Below are 16,868 nucleotides of genomic sequence, written 5' to 3'. Positions count from 1 at the left end.
TTTCATTCTCTCAAGTAAGAACTACTGAACCTATTACAAAGAATTTTGGTATGTAGGAAGCTAAAGACCCAGAATAAAACATAGGTAGACTTTTTATCTCGGAAATCCCACAGGAACGGGAATGGGAATCTAGTCTAACCTTAACACAAATTCTCTTCATCTTATCTTAATATGTATATATAAATCTCGTGTCACAATGTTTGTCCTCAATGGACTCCTAAACCACTTAACCGATTATAATAAAATTCGCACACCATGTGCAGTTCGATCCAACTTGAGAGATAGGATGGTTTAAACATGTAGGTACCACGGGCGAAGCCGGGGCGGACCGCTAGTTTATTCTGTAAAAAATGAATGAATGAATGAACAATTCTTTATTTCACACTAAATACAGGATTAGAAACTAAGAAAATGATTAGTAGATAGAACAAGTAAGTTGTAGTTATATATCAAAACTATTAAAACATCCATACTAATATTATAAATGCGAAAGTAACTCTGTCTGTCTGTCTGTTACTCAATCACGCCTTAACTAATGAACCAATTTGCATGAAATTTGTTCTAGAGATATTTTGATACCCGAGAAAGGGCATAGGATAGGTTTTATCCCGGAAATCCCACGGGAACGGGAACTATGCGGGTTTTTCTTTGGCTGCGCGGGCGATGCCGCGGGTGGAAATATAAATATAACATCGGCTATCGACTAGAGAAGATCCCGTCAAAATTGATTTAGTAGCTTTGCAACATAAACAGAACAATTATTTATACACAGAGAGACAATTTTTGTGTAGGTAATTATTTTTCAATGTGGTTTCAAGCAACTAACTCTTGCTCTTGACATTCCATTTAGTTTTATGTTTAACTTAGATAATAATAATTACTATTGAGTCGAAGTTAAACTTAATGTTCTTTGAGTGTTTTTATTTGTTAAATTGTTGCAATCCATATTATCATTCAGAAACACATCCTTTATTAAATGACATATTTATTAACTACCTAAATATTTTGAGTTTCATTTTCACCTTGCAATATCAAAGTACACTGTGTATGTATACATATTATGTAAAATTAATCATTAGCTAATAAACAATATGAAGCAAAAAAAGATAGAACTTATTTCAATTTAAAATATCAAGTTTTTAAATGAACTTTAGACAAATGCTTTTAAGGGGTGATTTGAAAAATATTGCCCATGATTTTTCTTCAAATTTCAAAATGATGCTGAAGCTTAGCAGTGAAAGCATATGAGACAGACCGACATTGAAATTTATAATATTAGTATACATCGTCTCAAAGAAGTATTTGATATGAGACCCTTTATCTTAACACAGTCCCTTGACCACCCTTACATAAGTACCATAAAAGGATATGACATAACAAATGATAGGGTTCATTTTTCGATCGTATAATATTTCAAATGACTATGTCCAATAGAATTACATGGTGTTAAATTGAGGTTATAAATGTATTATTATAAGCACAGATTATAAGGTATCTGACGGGCGCAATTTTGTGGGGAAATTGAAAATTTGCGGACAATTCAAATAATTTTTTCAAAATAGAAGATGAAAAAATTAATTGTAACAAAAAGGGTGTCTCAGCGCCGATTTTAAAAGTTAAACACGAATTTCTCGGCAACTTGCAGGGTAAGCTGGAGGGTAGTGGTAGCGTTCGATAGGTGACGAGTGCGGATTTTTTTGTGGCCATGGCGCGGGCGCAGTGGTCTGGTACGCACCGCGCGTACGCTGTAGAAGCGTACTTATGCATACGTTTTCGTTGAGTGAAAAACGGTGTAAATTTGTAGTCGCTATGAAATCCACCGTTTGAGTGATGCCCCGAGTACTCAATTAAGTCGTGAGGAGAGAAGTTTAGAGCGACAGGATGTTTACTAAATCATTCAATTGGACCACGAAATAGACCTGTGCGGTCGATTGAACACATGGACCGCGTCGCCGCTGCGGTCACGGAACATCCAAGACGCTCACTTAGACATCTTTAGTCTTTTTTGCAAGCATTACAAAAAATATTTATGTTTAGAATACCACTAGGTACCAATACGACTTATAATATCCTACGAAATTGAGCAACACACTTCTACCATACGATTTGATACTCGTTACGTTACATTTGTTAGAGCGTTGTTACATTTAGATTCAGGCGATTATTCAAGCCCTGTCCTTGAAAGATAGCGGCTTTCAGCCCCCGTATTATTAAAGCAGTATTATTTCCAGTGTGCAAAAAGGATAGCGCTATATAAATCGTCTAGCGCCATCACTTTCCCACTCTGGAAATAATACTGCTGCTAATATTTACGATTATAATTACATGTTTCTGTGTCCGTGTAAGTGTTTAAATTGAGCAAATGTGACAGTAACGTGAATATAAATTGAAGTCTATATTAACAGGATAATACAGGAGAGTTAAATTATGTTTAACTTGGGTTTCTAAATTCAAAATATATCAAGTAATAATTAAGACACACATAGGCAACAAATAAAAAGACAAAATAGTAACTTAACTAGGTTTTATAAAATAATAAAAGGTGGATCCATTTCGATAATTCTTTTATTATTATATTCCTTGAAGTACGAGGATGGTTCTTATGTAGAGCAAACGTAAATATGTACCACGGGCGAAGCCGGGGCGGACCGCTAGTATAATATAGTTATCATTGTTGCCAGTATGGAACGACTTAAATTAAATTTCGCCATCGAACATAACTGAAAAACATGTTTACAATGAAATGCGGCTAAATGTGGGTTCATAATATGGGTAATTTAACAAATGTTATAAAATGAGCAGATAAACTTCGCGAAACAAACGATCTCTTCTTTCAAGAATGGTTTATCATTTATTTATCCACTTATTTATTGCACTATTGACTTTTTCAATAGAATTTATCTACATATATAACCATCAAACTCTGTAGCTTCATATATAGATATCGTCAGTATAAGAAAACTTCGTGAAACTAAACACCTCTTATTTCAAGAAGTTTATCATGTAGTTATCCACTTATTTAGCGCAATACGAGCTGTAACCAATGTACAGAATTGGCCAATTTGCGGCAAACAGCTGCGAAGTAGGAACAAATTGCTTTGCGTGGTGGTGTGATACACATTAGTACTTGCTTAATAAAGTTTCTATATAAGGAATAAGGTGGTTAATTCCTTTGGCCTTTTTTATTTAGAATTGATTGGTAGTCGGCTTTTTTGTATCAATTCTCACATGCCTTTTGTAAAATGAAACAAAAATTCGATCTGCATTTTAATAGTCTAAGAGAAATTAAACGAATAAGACAAATGTTCAGTAACTTAGAAATAGTACTTAGTTATTATTATTATATGGAGCGGGAAAAATAATTAGCAACATGAAGCATCGCGCTAACGAATTTTTTTTATATCTACAAATGATTTCAATTAGAATTAAAAAACCACGTAGGATATTGCATCTTCACTTCAATATACATTATACATCACTTACATAATATATTGAGTGTTCAAATAGTAATTGTTGAATGCGGGAAAAACGAAATAAATTGATGGAAAATCCGAATAAAACATTGAAACGATTTATATATTTCTTTGTGTGCGGAATCCAGCTACATTTCATAGATTGGAAATTTAAACCTTCCACATTTATATTTGCGATAGAATTGAGCAAAACAGTTATTCAGTCGATTCAAACTCTTGTTTGAATTAAACGCTGTTCCACTATAAAATACTTTTCAATTTGATACATTATTTTCACAAATAAAAGTTGTCATCCCTGTTGTAATTGTAATATTATCACTATCACTACATAGTATAAAACAAAGTCGCTTTCCCTGTCCCTATGTCCCTATGTCCCTATGTCCCTTTGTACGCTTAAATCTTTGAAACTACGCAACGGATTTTGATGCAGTTTTTTTTAATAGATAGAGTGATTCAAGAGGAAGGTTTATATGTATAATAACATCCATTAAATAGTGGAGAAGTACTGTTATTTTTGAGGTTTCTAATGTGATATCGTAAAAAATTACATTTTTTCCGCTTACATTGCAAACGCAGGCTGAACCCTACGAGTTTTATCAAAATAATTTACTAAGTATTATACACATTGAAAAGATCTACAGAAAAGTCCGCGATGGTATGTGTCTATCTCTTATGGATAACCCACAATAACTTTTTTTGTCATTTACTTTTTACGACAAATAATGGCTAATTTTCGATGCGATTTTAACCAATACAGCATTAATCCTTAACCAATTAAATACCTTGAATACATTGTTCATTTAATATAGATCTATATCGCCCTTTACACCGTATGATTTAAGTGAATATTTTCGAAGATATTACAGATTTAAAAATTGCGGGACATAGCGTTTGCGGCGGTATCGGCCGGCCGCCCGGCTATGTATTTTATACCCGTGCGAAGCCGGAGCGGGCCGCTATGTTTTTATATACAACGTTCACAGTTTTTCTGTAGTGTATTTAGTATCAGCATTGCACCCGTGCGAAGCCGGGACGGACCGCTAGTACATAATAAAAGTGACTATTTATTTTGTAGGTACAAATTGTAATATAATAATACCTACTTGTTTGTCTTGCGTTGTTTCAAGAATAAAAAAGCATAGTGTAGTTAGTAACTTAATATCTACGTCTTTATATCTTCTTCTATCTTAAATCTATTAATAATTAATTAAGTATAAGGTGTAATAGAAATGTCATCTTTGTTTTGTCTATCTTTATTTGTAGTTTTATGTTTCTCGTTTGTATTCCATAACCTTACCTTTTGTTCACTCAATTTTATTCCTGCAATAGTCAGAAATATTTTCATATCGTACCAAGCTATTTAGATTGACTCGAACCAAATTCTCTACAACAATTTGGGCTTTATAAACAAGATTCTGGCGCACTCCCATACAAAGCTGATGCCCTGGTACAATATTACAATATTGGAGGATATTGCGTTTTTAATAAAAGCTTGCTTGGAGATTTAAAATAAATTTAGACGCCTTGATCTTCATTCGATGATATTATGAAATCGTTTGAGTGACGGTCTTAATAAGGGTCGAAATATTTTGTTGAAAGTATGAGGAAAAGTTGTAGAAATTTAGAAGTGAAAAAGTAAAAAGTAGAATATTTCGTAAGATGTTTTGATGCTTGTAAAGATGTTCGTGTTGAGCGAGTTCTGTTAAATGGCTCCATAATTGTGTCTCAAATATGAATTATGTGTTTGTTTTTGTGTTTTTACATTTTAATTTACTTATCTACTATCTTAATAAACGAGACACAGACAACAAAAACATTAATACAGTGCATTTAGCACTGTATCTATTAATGTTTTATTAATTTTAGGCGCCGATTTCAACTGGAGTTGTTTCAATTACTTCTTGAAGTTTTTTTTATAAAATTCGATTATTTCCATTATGTAAAGATTTTTTGTGCTTTGCACAGGCACAATAGTTAAAAATACACATAAAATATACAGCAAAACATGGAACCTCCACATTTTTATGTCGGTTAAAAAAGAGGCAGTTATCCAATCGCTAAACATTTTCACAAAATGGCAATACGATTATCACACGAAGGCATTGACCTATAAAAGTGTTCGTTGATCCAGAAAAATGTCATATGATTTTGTATTACAGGGATCACTGGGTCATGTTACACTCGATTGAATATACTTGCTATAGGTTTTACTTTATACTTCATAAATTAGAAAATAATACGTTTTTCAGTTTTCACTAAAGAGTAATTTTTTTGCGATGTTTAAATCATTCTGCTAATTAACTGGAAGGTATGAGGATGGTCGTATGTAGATTTGGATGACACTATCTTCTATAATATAAAAATGAATCCCAAAATGTGTTGGTAAGCGCATAACTTGAGAACGGCTGAACCGATTTCGTTAATTCTTTTTTTATTATATTCCTTGAAGTACGAGGATGGTTCTTACGTAGAGAAAACGTAAATATGTACCACGGGCGAAGCCGGGGCGGACTGCTAGTCTTATATATAAAAATGAATCGCAAAATGTGTTGGTAAGCGCATAACTCGGGAACGGCTGGACCGATTTCGATAATTCTTTTTTTATTATATTCCTTGAAGTACGAGGATGGTTTTTATGTAGAGAAAACGTAAATATGTAACACGGGCGAAGCCGGGGCGGACCGCTAGTAGGTTATAAAAACTATTAGTTACGATCTTTAAATATTTAATGTACAGTTTTGACTTTCCTACGATTTTATTATGTGTATAAGATTGGTTATTTCTCGTGTTTATAATATGTAACATCTGTTAGGAACTGTTTGTTTCTTTCTTTAAATGAGAATTATCTAAAGAAATGGTACGCATGTAGGATTACTTGTTTATTCATCTGTCAAGACCCTTTTTATCCGGGATTCGTGTTACAAAATAAAACAAAAACTTTAACATACAAATTTATTTATTTCACAAAAACATTAAATCATCGTACTCGGTACTTACAAAAAATATATTTTTATTGCAGAAGTACCTATGCCTTTTATTATTGTAGTTATTGTTTCCATACAAGGAGGCCATTTTTTAGTGTGCAAAATTAATGAATTTTTTTTTTATTATTGACATCTGCGATCAGTCAACGGACTATGAGCAGATATTTGGACAGAATGATTTGGCGATTTGAGAACCAGAACCAGTGCCCTAATGGTTAGGGAGCCAGGTGCAAATTTGGTTAACTATTTCCTCTCAAGAGATAATTCGTCAGACGCATGAGAGTATAGTATTATAAAGCCTCGTGAACGTCAGCTGGCGCTCGGTTGGGGGGGTGAGCGGTTGTAGCCTCCCACGCACATAGGAAAAAAAATACATTCATTCATTCATTTCCTCTCAGCTAAAAATTTGTCAAATTTTAGCTAACCCAATATCTCAACGAAAAAAAATAGTCAGCTGGTTACAACATGGTGTATTATACGTCAGCTGGTGTCTCGAACATGAAAGTTAAATTTAAAGAAAAATTTATTTTCCGTTATTTCCTCTCAAACAAAAATTTACCTGATGATAGCTTATATGTAACTGTGGATAAATATATATGTCAGCTGGCTGTATCTTGGTGGAAAAACCGTCAGCTGATACGGGAGGCTACAATCGCTCTTCCCCCCAACCGAGCTCCAGCTGATGTTCACGAGGCTTCATAATACTATACTTTGATGCATTTTACTAATTACCGCTTGAGAGGAACTTGGTCATAAAATCTGCTGCTGGCTCCCGGACCATAATTCCCCTTTCTAACGTAGCTCAACATCAACATTAGCTGTTGAGCTACGAAAAATTAATGAAAATGGTGACCTAAATGCTTACCTATAAACTTTCAAACAAAAATCAGATCAATAATGACAACAATAATATGATTTATGTGTCTAGAGATAGTTAAAAGACTAGAGTTATCTCATTCCCACGTGAATTTCCTTTAACTACGCGGGAAAATCCGCGGTTAACAGCTACTCTATGATAAAAGATAAAAGGTTTTATCCCCAATTAAGGCAACATCCTAAAATCTAGTAATTAAAAACTTAACGGATTTTAAAAGCGATTTATTCATTATATTATTATCCCGATGTTTCGCACACTTTACAGCGAACGTCACGGGGACAACACAAGAAAATAATTCTCAATAAATGTGTATTTAAATCGATGTTTATGTGCTAGGGTCACTTCGATCTCCCCATAGCAATTAAGATTGGATCCGAACTCCAATTAAGAAGGAAATCTTTGCCGAGGGCATATTATCCCTTGTGAGTTGTATTGTGTAGCTGAAAATATTGCCACAATAGTGATTAGGGTTGTCAATCTATTTTATTTTCTATGTTTTCAGAATGTTAATACATGGTTAAATCGTATATTTACATACTTATAAGAGTGTTCCTTAAAGAAACTTGAGAATTCAATGATTAAATAAAATGGATATAATTCCTACTCAAAATAATATTCCGTCGTAAAGCATCCTAGAGTATTTCTAAAAACAAATTATTATGATTTATACCATGATTGGGTTGTAAGATCGTGTTTGCAGTGGCGGTTTTAAAGTAAAATTCAATTTTTTTGAAAAGACTGCAGTGTGAAGAAACTCTGTCACATCATATTATGTAATTGATTACTGTTCGTTTACGCGAAAACAGCTGATTAAATCTGAAATTTTGGTGCAGATATAGATTAAAAGTCAAGATTATTTTCAGCAGTATAACCGGGTATCTTCTTAATATATTTCTCCGTGTATTAGAAGCAAGCATTTTAATGACTAGCTGCGCTCCGCGGTTTCACCCGCGTGGCTCCGCTTCTTAATTAGAATTTTATCCATCTTCACATTTCTTATGAAATTTTAAATTAGATGGAACGATATTAGCAATTTTGTTTATTTCTATTGGTTTAATTTAAGCTGGCTTTTAAAATTAATATGTAGACAAAACGATATCTCTAACTAATTAAAATAAATCGTAATTGGTGTCTAAAGCTCTACTATAATGTATGAATCAAGATTTATACTGATAACATTGTAATGAAATCTTCATTAATTATCATTAATTGATCAAACAAGCTTCACAAATCTCATTACTTGATGAGGGTTCAAAACCCTTATGCTATATTTGGTTTCATTTAATTATCTAAATTGAACAAGATTGCTACATAAGTATTGGTTTCTGATTTGTTATCATCTCAAGTTTATTTTACGTTACATATCAAAAGTGAAATATAGAAATTAGAATTTACATGTGTCATTGTTTTTAGATATAATTTTAAGGTTGTTCTTAGCTTTTATTTGGATTTAAACTCAAACTCAAACTTTTATTTATTAAATTTGACTTCTTCTAGAAGTACTTTTGAATCGTCATAACATATTTTAACATTTACCACCGATTCGGAAAGCAGAAGAACCGACAAGAAACTCCACAGTTCCATAAAATATCGGTTTCTGATTTGTTGTAATCTGTTTTGATTTTACAATTGAATTAAACTTTAGAGATAAAGGAAAGTAGAGTTAAAATAATAGTAAATCTTACTAACTGAACTTACCTACTGTTTTGAATGCTGAACTCTTATGTTAATTCTTTCGTTAAATATTAGGAGCGAAATTTAGAAATTGGCATTAACATGGTGGTTGTTTTTAAATAATATTTATTTTTTAGGTATAATTTGACGGGAGATTCTTATATATATATCTATATTATATTATAGTTTATAGGTACGCTCTGAAGTCCAATTTTTTTAAGTTTACACCACAGACAGTATAATATAATACTTCCTATGTTATACGTTCTATTTTCTCTCTTTGCTCGTATCGCGTTGAAACAAATGCAATTACAATGCAGCTTTGTCAAATCTGCATTTTAATGCGACATAACTATATTATAGACTACAAGCCCGCATAGGAAAAAATATGGGTCAAATGAACCACCAGGGGACATATCTAGAACGATAGAAGAGCAAAAAATAATAAGATTCATCATTATGCCGTCACTTGTAAGCTGTCCAACTGAGTGCAGATGAGAATTGAAAAGTACAGGTAGACTCGGTAAATTTTGGTCATATATTTTTGTACGGCATTCCTAACCATCGATAGATCCATTAAAAATAATAAGAAACCGCTCAGTGCCGTACAAAAATGGTGGTCCACCAAGCCGGAATTTTTATTTAATTTCCGAGAGTTACCGGGGGTAAATTTGGTCATTTGACCATGTACGGCATCTGTGTCATACTATTGCTATACTGCTTTTAATCCATTATTCCGCAACGCCGTACAAAAATCATGGGGACAAGGGGAAAAAATCGAGAGTTGCAATCCCCTCTCTTTCACCACTCCAGGGGGTCATTTGACACAACACGAAATAAATTTATTTTTAAAGTAGGTATTTTATGCATAGATAATATTTTTTCATGTGCCGTACATTTTCGTTGGTTCAAAGGGGAAAAATCTGAAAAAGAAAAAAATCCATATAACGAAATGTTTGCTTTATATTTTGATAATAAAATATAAATATACATTAACATTAAGAAGCTCGAGGCGGTTAATTATCACCTTGGAAAGTCGGAGTCAGGTGGAATGGACTCCGTTAAATTGATGAACTAATAAGAAAGCTATGAACGAAAAGATGTGAATTATATGCAATCAGCCCATGAATACAGGTAAAGTCACAAGCAAATGCTAGTAATATATACATATTCAAAATGTACAAGTAAAGCGCTTTCAAATGATACCAAACACGGCATATTTATCTTAACTTTATTTTTTTACTCTGTATGTTTTGTCCGCTAGAGGGCGCCACATTAGATTTTGTGAAACCCCATATAGCCTTTAGCTAGCTGGTCGCTGGTTATCCAGTGAACAATTCAGACGCTTCTAATGATATGTCATTTGTCGAATTCTGATAAGTAGTTTAGAAGTTACGAGGGAATAGATGAACATACATACATGACCTGTCAAAACCATAACCCTCCTTTTGCTTTGCCGTAGTTGGGTAAAAATATGTTAATGCCGTACTGTATCAAATGGCCATAAAGCACCCTTAAAATTGTAGCTTTCGTCGCTTTCATCAGCCTAAAAGATGTGGTCTGCACAAAAATGTACGGCATCGTTTTTTCCTAATTTATCTATGTTAATACTATTTAAAACAACGAATAAAGTGTAGAAAACTATTATATTTCATTAATCTACGATGTTTAAACTTTAACAAAATTTCTGGTTTTGCATTTCTCTATAACTTTTTTTAGAACGGTTTCTTTTGAACGGCAATACTATACAACAATTGAATTTTACAATATCATGTTAAAAAAAAAGTTCCCGTACAGGGTCAAATGACCTTACAGCTCTTTATATCAAGAATTCGATGAAATTAAGATGATTCTTGGTATACATTTAAAAGAACAATTATTTTTTGACGGCATTGCTTTTAATAGTACTTTTGAGAGCTAGATAATGTTTTGGAACCGAAGCCGTACTTAGTCAAATGACCCCCTGGAGTGGGGAAAGAGAGGGGATTACAACTCTCGATTTTTTCCCCTTGTCCCCATGATTTTTGTACGGCGTTGCGGAATAATGGATTAAAAGCAGTATAGCAATAGTATGACACAGATGCCGTACATGGTCAAATGACCAAATTTACCCCTGGTAACTCTCGGAAATTAAATAAAAATTCCGGCTTGGTGGACCACCATTTTTGTACGGCACTGAGCGGTTTCTTATTATTTTTAATGGATCTATCGATGGTTAGGAATGCCGTACAAAAATATATGACCAAAATTTACCGAGTCTACCTGTACTTTTCAATTCTCATCTGCACTCAGTTGGACAGCTTACAAGTGACGGCATAGTGATGAATCTTATTATTTTTTGCTCTTCTATCGTTCTAGATATGTCCCCTGGTGGTTCATTTGACCCATATTTTTTCCTATGCGGGCTTGTAGTCTATTATGTCTCTTCCCGATTTGTAGAGAGAACACTAACCTACCAACGATTATTTTACACGTTATATTTTAGAGGATCACTTTTGCGTAACGACTGAGTACCTACATTTTATTTAAGGGCCAATAAGTCAGAGAATAGTAATTACAGGGTTCATTTTGTTTATTTCTGTTGGTGTACACTAATTAACACAAAGTTAAAATATGTTGTTATCTATATAATAATACTAGCAGTCCCGGCAAACGTTGTTCTGTCTTTCTGTTATGATTTATGGATATGAAAAATAAATGTTGGCCTATTCTCAAACCTTGAGTAGGTTATTATATTATAGGCACAAAAAACTTCATGCGAATTGGTACAGCCATTTCAGAGGAGTACAGTAACTAACATTGTGACACGAGAACTTTATATTATATTAGATGTACTACCAAACGAAATTATTTTTATATGTCCTTATCTATGCAGTTTCTCTCATTATCTTAGATATATTTTTTTTCATAAATATTATATTTAATGAGAAAGTTTTATGTGAAATACCTACATGAGTCAATTATTCACATAAATGAAGCAGCATACATTGGCTTAAACTCAATTTTAATTCCCAAGTAATAGAGTTCAAAATTCGATGAATTTTACAAAAATTAGCTTCTCAATCACGTATAACCATTTCATCAAGATTGGCTTAAATTGCGAAGTTATCTAAGATTTTGTTTTATAGTTGAGATAATTACGTTAAATGGTTAATTTAACGTTCTTTTAATTCATGAGATTTACTACCTTTATAAATGTAAAGACGAAATATAAGATATCAGCTAAAAGTAAAAGTTTGACACAGTCAATATTTGTAATACATCTTAACAAATCAGATATTATAAAGATACTAGCGGTCCGCCCCGGCTTCGCCCGTGGTACATATGAAAAATAGATGTTGGCCGATTCTCAGACTTACCCGATATGCACAGAAAATTTCATGAGAATCGGTCCACCCGTTTCGGAGGAGTATGCAGACTAACATTGTGACACGAGAGTTTTATATATAAGACTAGCGGTCCGCCCCGGCTTCGCCCGTGGTACATATGAAAAATAGATGTTGGCCGATTCTCAGACTTACCCGATATGCACAGAAAATTTCATGAGAATCGGTCCACCCGTTTCGGAGGAGTATGCAGACTAACATTGTGACACGAGAATTTTATATATAAGATAAGATAAGATAAGATTTCGAAGACAAACTGAATATAATCGAAAAATAAGGAAGTACATTTTGCCATACGAATAATATTATTCGAAAAATTAAGCCAACTTAATAATATTCTGAAGATTACATTATCAGGTAGCTTATTAAAGCTCAATATTTACACTTAAATCCTCAATATTATTATTAAATCATTTCCTAACACAATAAATCACTATTATCTTCCATATTAGGCCATTCTCCCATTACGATACGCACAGGTGATTCAAGTATCCTGCAAGTCTCGGAGACTAGTCGCCGCGGAGTATCTCACATACATTTGTATGTACTATGTAGGCTCGCACACTACGCTACCGGTACAATGTATGTGAGATATTCCGCGGCGACTAGTCTCCGAGACTTGAATCGCCTGTGCGTATCGCAATGGGAGAATGGCCTTTCTCTCAGTGGGTCAGAACTAATCAATCACAATGCCAGTATGACACGTTCTACGTAACGCCGGGTGAAATAACATGAGCTGGACGTGCTCAAGTTTACAAAATGGAGTTAACTGGTGTTAGTTTGATGTATCGAAAATGGTGTGTAATGGGAACAATAATATTAAGGCACGAACGAAACATTTAACGTTAAAGATAAACTTTTTGGTTATTATTTAAGTTTATCGTTTACTAGCTGTGCTCCGCGGTTTCACCCGCATTGTTTCGCTCTTGTTTGTCTTAGCGTGATGATATATAGCCTATAGCCTTTCTCGATACATGGGCTATCTATCACCGAAATAATTTTTCAAATCGGACCAGTAGTTCCTGAGATTAGCGCGTTCAAACAAACAAACAAACAAACTCTTCAGCTGTATAATATTATATTAGTATAGATTATCTAAGGCTCCTCTCTGTTGGCGATTTTTGAACGCTTCATATTAAGCGCTGCCCCCCTAGTCAATCTCATACATTCGTAGTCTATTCTATTGAACGCTACGCTAACAGAAAGCCACTTGACTAGGGGGGCTGATGATAAAAACTTGCGTAAAAATATCACACATTGTAAATAACAGTCATTTTTTACATTGACAGGTATATACAGGGTGTCCCAAAAAGTAGTGATGAACGGAAGCTGGGAGGTAGAGGACCTAGAGGGCTATCCGAATCACCCCCATGTATGTTATGCGATTTTTCGTATTTTCGGAGTTATGACTCTTTTTTCAATTTTTCATCTATCGCCGAGTACGATGAGATTTTTATTTATGGTGACGTGAATTATTGCGCTAGATGCTTAATTTTCTTTGTGTGCTAAGCTGAAAGATAGGCCAATTTAGTATGGTAACATTTACTATCGTTAAATCTTCGAATGGAATAAAAAAAAGAATTAAATGCCAAGAAAGATAAAATTCCCCAGTATGTTCACAACTTTACGAGCCCATAAAAAAAATAAAATCACATAAAAAAAGTTTTCCATTTGGCTTTTAAAAACTTGCTCTATCTATCAGGTAGCTACCCTAAAACTTTCATTTTATTATTCGGAAGTCTTCAATCGAAAAATTGAAATCTAAATGTGGTAAGTGCAAAAATTTTATTAACATGATGATCATTAAAACCAATAAATAGGTGTTTAATTACCAGAATTTTTTTTAAATAACCCAGCTGTTGCTCAATGCAAGTGCGACATCACCGTAAAAAGTTGTCTTATAAAAGTCTGAATGCTCTTTTATCATTTTTAATGGTTTCTTCTGCTACACTACCGGCTAAGGCCGATGGCCTCGCTGACCAAAGTAGGGTGTGGTCCTCCAGCATTTCGGGGGTTGTGCGGGGGGCTGACAACCCTCCCACATAAAAAATCCATTGTTACGAAACCGACAGCAAAGAAAAAGATAAATAGACCTGGACTCAATTACGACAACCATTGGCGTGGAATAACGGATAGCCGATTTGCCTCATGGAATGTTAGAAGCCTTTACCGACCCGGTGCCATATACCAACTGACTACAGAACTTAAGCGATACGATATCAGCATAGCCGCGCTGCAGGAAGTAAGATGGCCTGGAAACGGGGAATGTGCTTTGGATGACGGATTTATGCTATTTTATAGCGGCAACTTAAAGGGGAAACATACTAATGGAACTGGATTTATGGTAGCCAAGAAAAACGTCCCAAGTGTCCTTCGGTTTAACCCAATATCAGAGAGAATAAGTGTACTACGATTGAAGGGAAAATTCTCCAATATCACAATCATTAACGCCTACGCACCAACTGAACTCGCTGACGAGGAGACCAAAGACAGTTTCTATGACGACTTAGAGAGTGTATATGACCAAGTACCTCAATACGACGTGAAGATAGTTCTAGGTGACTTTAACGCCAAAGTCGGGAAAGAAGAGGTGTTCGTACCGGCCATAGGTAGACACAGTAAACATGATCGATCAAACGATAACGGCATTAGGCTTATTAGTTTAGCCACCTCGAAGAATATGGTCATCATGAGCACTGTTTTCCCCCATAAAAATATACACAAGGGTACATGGAAGTCTCCTGACGGTCAGACAGTCAACCAAATAGATCATGTCCTCGTCGATAATAGACACAAAAATAGCATAAAGGATGTCAAAACCTGTAGAGGAGCTGATTGCGACAGCGATCACTATATGCTTATAATCAAAATAGTTGCTAAAATAAATATAGCAAATTCAGACTCGAAAGGCACCGGACATACAATAGAAATAGAAAACACCAAAGACAAAGAACTTGCAAGTAAATTTCAAATAGAGCTGCATAACAAATTTGATAGTTTAGAGATAACAGAAGATGTCGACGCTACTTGGGAATCACTAAGTACAATAATCAGGGACGTAGGGATGCAAATATTAGGAAAAAGAAAGAAACGGAAGAAGAGAAAATGGTGGACCAACGAATGTACTAAGTCGTTTGAAGAGAGAAGGAACCTCAAAGTATTGGCTGAACAAGACAGTCAGTGGAAGGAAAGCTATGAAGAAGCCCGATCAAAAACAAGAAAAGTTATCCGAAAAGCAAAACGGCAGCATATGGATAACATAGTCACCGATATGGAATGCTTGCTCCAAGCCAATCTGGGTAAGAAATTCTACCAGGAGATAAGGTCAGTCAAACAAGACTACAAGCCGACATCGCAAATCCTAGCAGATTCCAACGGTAATCTCGTTACTGATTCGCCCACACTTAAAACCATGTGGCAACAATACTTTGAAGGTCTCCTTAACTGCCCGCCTCCTGAGCAAAGAGTGGAAACCTCAATCGAAACGATAGGGGAAGTAGAAGTTGACCCTCCAACCTTTAAAGAAGTGCAGGATGCCATTTATAAACTTAAGAATCACAAAGCACCAGGTATCGACAAAATACCAGCCGAATTGTGGAAGTATGGCGGTGAGACCACACAAAAAAAGCTGTTTGAGCTCATAAAAAGAATCTGGGATCTAGAACGCCAGCCGAAGCAATGGAACACGGGGATAATATGTCCAATTCACAAAAAAGGAAGCCGAAGAGAATGCTGCAATTACAGAGGCATTGCGTTGTTACCATCGGCGTATAAAGTTCTGTCATACGTCCTGCTGCGGAGATTGCAGCCACTTGCAGAAAACATTGTGGGAGACTACCAATGTGGCTTTAGGCGCAATCGTAGTACAGTAGACCAAATCTTTCTCTTAAAACAACTTATGGAGAAAAAGTGGGAATACGCACAGAGTATTCACACGGTCTTCGTGGACTTTGCTAAGGCGTATGACAGTGTGGATAGGAATGCCTTATACAATATCCTCAGGAATTTTCAGATCCCTTCAAAATTGGTCAGGTTAGTTGAAATGGCCACAAAAGAAAGCAAAATGGTAGTTAAAGTTGGAGCGGAACTCACAGATGAGTTTGCAGTCATAAGCGGTCTAAAGCAAGGAGACGCTTTGTCACCTCTACTTTTTAACCTTGCACTCGAATATGTCATAAGAAAAGTCCTCTGTCTTAACGGTGGAGTGAATCTAAACGGACAGCACAAGGTTATTGGATATGCTGACGATCTTGCAATGGTAGGGGAAACAAAGCAGCAAGTGACAGAAGCTGTGGCATGCCTCAAAGAAGAAGCCGCAAAGATTGGGCTGAGTATCAACGATACAAAAACGGAGTACCAGCACATGCGCCGATATAGAAATACAAGACAAAAGCGTGAAGATCTTACCGTTGGAGACTCCATCTTCAAGGGTGTAGCCACATTTAAGTATCTTGGATGTCCTGTAACCGACACT

At 34.9% G+C, this 16,868-nt stretch overlaps 1 long non-coding RNA gene across 1 annotated transcript in view; it reads left to right on the top strand.

The window, feature by feature from the left end:
• Window positions 1-6,058: 6,058 nt before the first annotated feature.
• Window positions 6,059-16,868, top strand: part of LOC149483177 (uncharacterized) — a 132,978-nt gene continuing 122,168 nt past the window's right edge. The window contains exon 1 of the long non-coding RNA XR_016316472.1: window positions 6,059-6,102. This is a non-coding gene — a long non-coding RNA (uncharacterized LOC149483177). The remainder of the gene's footprint in view (window positions 6,103-16,868) is intronic.

This window comes from Colias philodice, chromosome 13, assembly GCF_061535455.1.
Source record: "Colias philodice isolate Cphi_HAF_F1 chromosome 13, ilColPhil1 Martin Lab GWU primary, whole genome shotgun sequence".
Taxonomy (NCBI): Eukaryota; Metazoa; Arthropoda; class Insecta; order Lepidoptera; family Pieridae; genus Colias; species Colias philodice.
Note: the sequence above shows the minus strand (reverse complement) of the source record. Positions and strands in the feature narration are given on the sequence as shown.